Source organism: Pinus tabuliformis, chromosome X, assembly GCF_031772625.1.
Source record: "Pinus tabuliformis cultivar Carrire ecotype Pingquan chromosome X, CPIR1, whole genome shotgun sequence".
NCBI classification, from domain to species: domain Eukaryota; kingdom Viridiplantae; phylum Streptophyta; class Pinopsida; order Pinales; family Pinaceae; genus Pinus; species Pinus tabuliformis.
Window position 1 is genome coordinate 113,629,094 of NC_142308.1, and position 6,981 is coordinate 113,636,074.

The window sequence follows — 6,981 nt, forward strand, 5'->3', positions numbered from 1 at the left end:
GTTCAGTGATTTCGTAGTGCAAAACTAGTTTTTTACACTTTCTGCGCTACAAAAACATGGATTTGTAGCAAGTTTCAAAAAATTTTCAAAATGGCTAAACACATGACTTTCAAAACATGATATGAAATCCATAAAGTGTAAAACAACGTTGTTGAGCTTTATTTGATGATGGAAATGAGACTCTAACCCTATGACTTAGACTCTAAAAACAATAAAAGTGACTTAACCACCATCTAACATTATGACTAGTAAACCTAAAATGTAAACCTTGACACAATCTTGACACATTGAAATAATGTGTGATGTGGGACCAGTGATGGGAAAGAACGGAGTGTTGACACTATTTGACCATACCAACAAGACTCTTTTCTAGATCTTAGACACTAAAGCAACCATGGAAAGACTAGACCAAGGCTAACACCAATCCTTTTGAATAGAACTGATGCTCCAAATTTAGAAATCATTTCTTAAGTGATAACAGTGGCTCCACTTGGGATACTGTGCCCCTGTGGTACACTAAGAACTTGTAGCTCCAGTGTCGCTATCCATTTTCTAGAATAAAACTCTGAACCTCTGCCCAATTTTCTCCTCAAGCCTTTAATGATTTCTGAACAAAGAATTCAAACTACACCTACTGAAACAGATGCTCAGCCAACCTACCCTGAGCTTATTTGCACATTCCTACCTACCCTATCAGCTACAATCTCCACTTGTAGCTAAAGGAACATGAAACTTCCAATGAAGCCAATCATCGATCTGATCTGACACTTGAATCTCTTGACTATGCTTGAAGAAAAAATAAACCAGATACTGAAATAACCAAGGCAGCATGAGGTGTAACTGTTCTTCAAGATAAAAATATAACTGGAACCCTGAACCGTAAATCTTTTCCATGTAGTCAGCTATAGGGTACACATGGTTAGATTGATGATTCTCATAACATTCTATATCTTCAAACAACTGATCCTCAGCTACACAACATTTATTTGATATGCTATCCAACTACTTTTCTGAATGATTCCCACAAACAATGTAATTTTCCTCATTATTATGATCATTCTTTGACGTAAGCTGCTGCAAGGAATTACAAAAATGAACAACCTTTTACTCTGCCTGAGGGTTATAAAAAATTTCTTCCAGCATTTCTTCTTGGTGTTTGTAATCATCTTCATACTCTTTATGATCAAAAGACTAACAATTTTGTTGCATCTCTACATCAATCTCAGAGGATGTAATATGATTTTCATAAGTAAACCCCTGCTGATTTTCATGCTGCATTTCATGGGATGTTATACTTTCTTCTTGGTGTTGAAATGTATTGTAATGAAGAGCCTCTCAAATTTCTTCATCCATAAATGCATCATCATCATAACAATCCTCCAAATACTAAATAAGACTTAAAGAATGTCTACAGCAATCTTTGAGCAGCAATAAGGAAGGATGACATTCTTTATACATCTCATAGAATTCATCATGAAAATTAGCAAGCGAATATATTGAACCATTTTCCAAACTTTTATACCAAGACCATGCTTTTCCTTATAAAGTGGTCATAAACATCTTCATGAGACAATCTTCAGGGAAATGAACCTTAAGACTGCGTACATGCATATGGAACCTAACCAAATGAAGAGCAGCATTGTCCTTCTTTTCATCTTTGAATATTGGAAGATCATGTAACCAACCAACCTTTGGCATAGGATTTGGAAAACCAGGGATATGAGACCGATTCATAGGAGCATACTTGGCATTCATTCTTGCAATGGAACTCATCTTGAAACTTCATCAAGCTACTGATATTTCTAGCAGTGGAGTCACCTTCCAATTTGTTATTTGATGTGTGGAGTCGCCAAGTTAGTTTTGCAGCCTCGAAAAGATGTCTGAGCTCCTGCTACCTTCAAAAGTTCAGCTTCTTGATTTCAGGAATGAATAATCTTCAGACTCCCAGTAGACGCACCAAAATGTTATCACAAAATCAGCCCCTGATAGGCTACTGATCAAGTAGACCTTGTGTAACTCTTTCAAACCAAATTTTGGCTGAGGCTTAGCCTCCTCAACCTGAGAGGGCTCTCTCACTGGATCAAAGATTTTAATTTGAAGATTAGATGGCTAACTCTATGGAAAATTCGAACAACAATGTATAAATGGTTGAAATACCAATTAACAAACTTCCATTGGGCTATGGAGTCAAAGTGTGTTTCATTACAACAGCAAGATCAATTTCACATGGAAGTCAGGGCATAGAGGGTTTAACATAAAAGCAAAACAGAGATATAATATAGAGAACACAACCTACAAACACATGAAGGAAGTTAGAGCATCATCAAATGAATTCTAAGTAACATGTGTCTATACCACTGCAAGTAAGTATATGAAGGAAGCCATGAGGAAAATCAAACATCGAAACCCTTTCTGAATCCTAAGTAGTGAAAGCAGCTCTTTGTATTAACCTGAAAACATACATTCATATACAATAGCACAATGTGCTTGTTTCTTTGAAAATTGCCAACCTCAAGTGCATTATATCTCTTGTCATATATAGAGTTCATTACAAGCTTGGATTCCTTCCTCCATCATGAGGGGAATTCGAATTTGCCATCAGTGACACCTATTCTAACCATAAAACAAACCTTTAAATGCATTTGGCAGCTAACTAGCAGTCCTAGAGACCTAATACAACTAGGAGTGTAACTCCTTATTATGACTAAACCACCTCAACTAAACATTAAATGCATTTTATGAATCCTCCCACGTTGTAACCTGATTGCTGATGACAAACCCTAGAAATTAGGGAACATGTTTCCCTGTTTTTAGGTTTAGGATCCTTGAAAGTTGGCACGTGGGACAAAGCCTTTATCTCCTCATCCATGACACATTTTTCAAAACTGAAGGAGGTTTTTGTATTTCATGATGTCTAGAACAAAAACCTCTCTTGGTTTTTTAAAACACTTCTCCAGCTGTCCAGAATCTGTCCTTGAAAAACACATGTAAAATAGGAAAAATCTGTTTTCTGAAATTAGGGTCTCAATGAAAGCTTAGTATCTCCCAACTGAAAACGCTTATGAAGAAACTGAGATAGGTTATTGTAGCTGGAGAGGTGATGAAGATAAAACTCCCTCATAATTTCAAAATAATTTTTTATGTAACCCGAAACGGATCTAGAAAAAGACTGCTAAAACCAGAAGACAAAACTGCACCTACAGCAGTTTCGTAGTGCAACTTTCACCATACATTTCTCCCACCTAAAAATGAAATTGAAGAAACTGAAAGAGGTTTTTGTATTTTAGTATGTTAGGAAGAAAAGCCTCTTTCAATTTTCAAAATTGAGTTTTCAGCTGCTCAGGAAACCTTCTGGAAGTTGACTAGTAAAAACAGTTTTTCTGCTGAAACAGGCTGCTTTAGGGGTTTCGTAGCACGCTATGAAAACTCCTAGTTCAGTGATTTCGTAGTGAAAAACTAGTTTTTTACACTTTCTGCGCTACAAAAACGTGGATTTGTAGCAAGTTTCAAATTTTTTCCAAAATGGCTAAACACATGACTTTCAAAACATGATATGAGATCCATAAAGTGTAAAACAAGGTTGTTGAGCTTTATTTGATGATGGAAATGAGACTCTAACCCTATGACTTAGACTCTAAAAACCATAAAAGTGACTTAACCACCATCTAACATTATGACTTAGGAACAAATGTAAAATGTAAACCTTGACACAAGCTTGACACATGGAAATAATGTGTGATGTGGGACCAGTGATGGGAAAGAACAGAGTGTTGACCCTATTTGACCATACCAACAAGACTCTTTTCTAGATCTTAGACACTAAAGCAACCATGGAAAGACTATACCAAGGCTAACACCAATCCTTTGGAATAGAACTGATGCTCTGAATTTAGAAATCATTTCTTAAGTGATAACAGCTGTAACGTTCCACTGTTGGGGCTAGCAGGTTTACATGGATGTATTGTATGACTGGAACTTACAATTCTTTATATAATAAGGTCCAACACATTTTCATGAATATGTTGTTATTGCAATTGGAATATTCCAGTTGTTGTAGCAATGTATGTTGTTTAACTTACGTAGTTGTGTATGAACTATTTTGTATGCAATTGTATGAATATTGTTGCAGATGTGCTGTTGGTTTAACCATCACTTTGGATTGTCGGTTGACTTACTTTCCAGCCTGTGACGCATCTTCACTCATGTGTTCCCTTCCCATATGATTACTATTACAGGTTGCCTAGGGGCACACTCATATCAACCCACATGTGTTATAACCTCTCATGCACCTTCCTTGACTCACTGCAGCAGTCACACCCTTGCTACCAACAAAGTTATCTTACTTGCCTCTGTGCGAAATCACGGTCAAGGCATTACCATACGACCCATTGTTCGGAATCCTACACCAAATAGTCTGAGGTCTAATTGAGACTTCTACCGAGGAGATCCCCTTGACATGTTGGCAGGTCCAACACCATCAACACAATTTTGTCATGAGAGGAGAAAAGAGGAAGGCAACTGATAAAAGAGCCCCTGATAGGCTAACTGTTGTAAATACTACATCTCCAAAGAAATTCTATGATCCAAACTAGCAAAAGGACTATTATAGGGATGTAACTCAACTCTTCCGTTAGTTAATATCCTCACGGGGACCTCACATTGAACTGTAGGAGCAAGTAGAGGGATGTTAGGAGAAACATTCTGCATAATCTTCCCAACCCATAATGGATTGGTTTAAGTTATTCTTACATATTATGAATGATGAGAAGCTCACTAGCGAGTTGTGAAAGAGATTGAAGACTATTGTTAAGGATGATATGTTCTTTGAGGAACCTATTTCTACAAATGTACCAGAGAGGCATTCCATATAGGTTCAAAGGAATAAGAAGAGGACTGGAAGGGTGTTTGGGTAGATGCTCATATTCAAAGGTTTCAAATCAAGGAATCCATGTTGGATTTGGGATCGAATGTTAATATTTTTCCAAGAAAGACTTGGGAAGATCTTGGAAAACACAAGTTGGTCTATTCCCTTATTCAGTTGCAAATGGAAAACCAATACTGCATTCTCCCTTTTGGTAGACTAGAATACGTTGATGTTAATATAGTTGGTGTTAAAACTTATGCATATTTCGAGGTTATTGATATTATTGGGGACAAATATCCATATCTGGATTTTTTGGGCATTGACTAGGCTTTTGAGAATCATGCAGTCATTGATTTAAAGTGGAAGACTATGAATTTTGAAGTGGATGGTACACGCATTATATAACCTCTTGATCCATATCAAGGTCTGAGATTTACTGAACCTGTGGATGATGTTGAATCCTCTAGTTTAGTGGATCAGTTGTATCAATTGACTGTTGGAAAGCAAGAAGATTACATTAACCCCATAGTAGTTGGCTCTATTAGTTGGAGGAGTATCCAAAGTACTAAAGTTGGTTCTAAAGATGCAATGGAAGATTGGAAATAGGGTGCCCATGAAATCCACTCTCGACATTGTGCTATTGTTCGATGTATTCGCTGGATTGGTACTGAGGTACACAAGTATCCTATTTTTAATGGTACTAATTCTATTGTAAATTTTATTAAATAAATTGATTCTTGCATAGAAGAATGTCAGAAGATCCATGTAATGAGTGTTTCTTTGCAAGCTACTCCCACAAGGTGGTGGGAAGCACACCAGGATATGCTGCAAGAATGGAGCACTGTTAAGGTTGTTTTGTTATATTGATTTTCTCCGCCAAATGAGCTTTTGAGCAACATTCCTATTTATAATGGTCATACTTCTCCAGAAGACCATGTTGCACATTTTTCTTCTGTATGGAAGGTTGATGGTCTATAAGTTGAAATGTAGCCATATCTATTTATTCATTCTTTGGGAAATATTCTGCAAGCTTGGTATTTACAGGAGGAGCTAAAACACTAGACAACAAATTGGGATGTACTGATAACTCAGTTTTGTAAAGATTTTTCTTTTTCTACTACTGATGAGAAAATGAACAATTTCTTAAAGTTATTAGAGGTGTCTTTTTTTTGGGAGAGGATGTGCTAGAAGAATATAGCAGGTATGGAGACTTTGTGCACCAGTATGATTCAACATTTCATGAAGCTGTTGTTTGTGGTAAATTTAGGAAAGGCCTCAATGATGATTTAGATGAGTTAAGGCACCTATCTTTCAAAGAGTCTAAAGGGGAATGGAAAATAAAATAGGTTCATGTTTGAAATGCTCTGCACCTACAACCGCTTAAATTGAAGAAGATGAATATTGGGACCGAAGAGAAACTGAAGCTTGCCTCTATTGGGGACTACTCAGATGATAATATCACATGGGAAATCTTTTGCCTGCTCAAATAATATGAGGATCTCTTCCCCTATTCCATCTCATAATTGAATGGAATTAAAGGTGATCTAGGAGAAATGAAAATTGCATTAAATCCATATGTGAAGCCTATTAAGCACTGACCTTACAGGTTGAATCCGCAAGTCAAGGAGAAGGTCAAGAAAGAAATTGATAAAATGTTAGTTGTCGGTCTTATATTCCCTCTTGATGAAGCTAAATGGATAAGTCCCATTGTCATCTTAGATAAGAAGGATTCATATTAAATCCGAGTATGTGTTGATTATCGTAGTCTTAATAATGCATGTGTACATGATCCATTTCCCACCCCTTTCAGCAATGAATTTTCGGACAATGTTGGGGGAAACGAATCATATTCCTTTACTGATGTGTTCTCGAGATACCATAAAGTACACATTGGTGAAGAATATAAGGACAAGACCACATTCACTACTAAATAGGGGTTGTATGTGTATAATGTTATGCCTTTTGGGTTGAAGAATGCTCCACTTGTCTTCTCGCATATTTTTATTGCTGCTTTCCATGCATATATACACAAGCTCCTGGAGGTTTACATGGATGATTGGAATGTTTATAGTTTGCTCTAGAATCACCCTAGCCTGTTAAGGGTTATGTTTGATAGG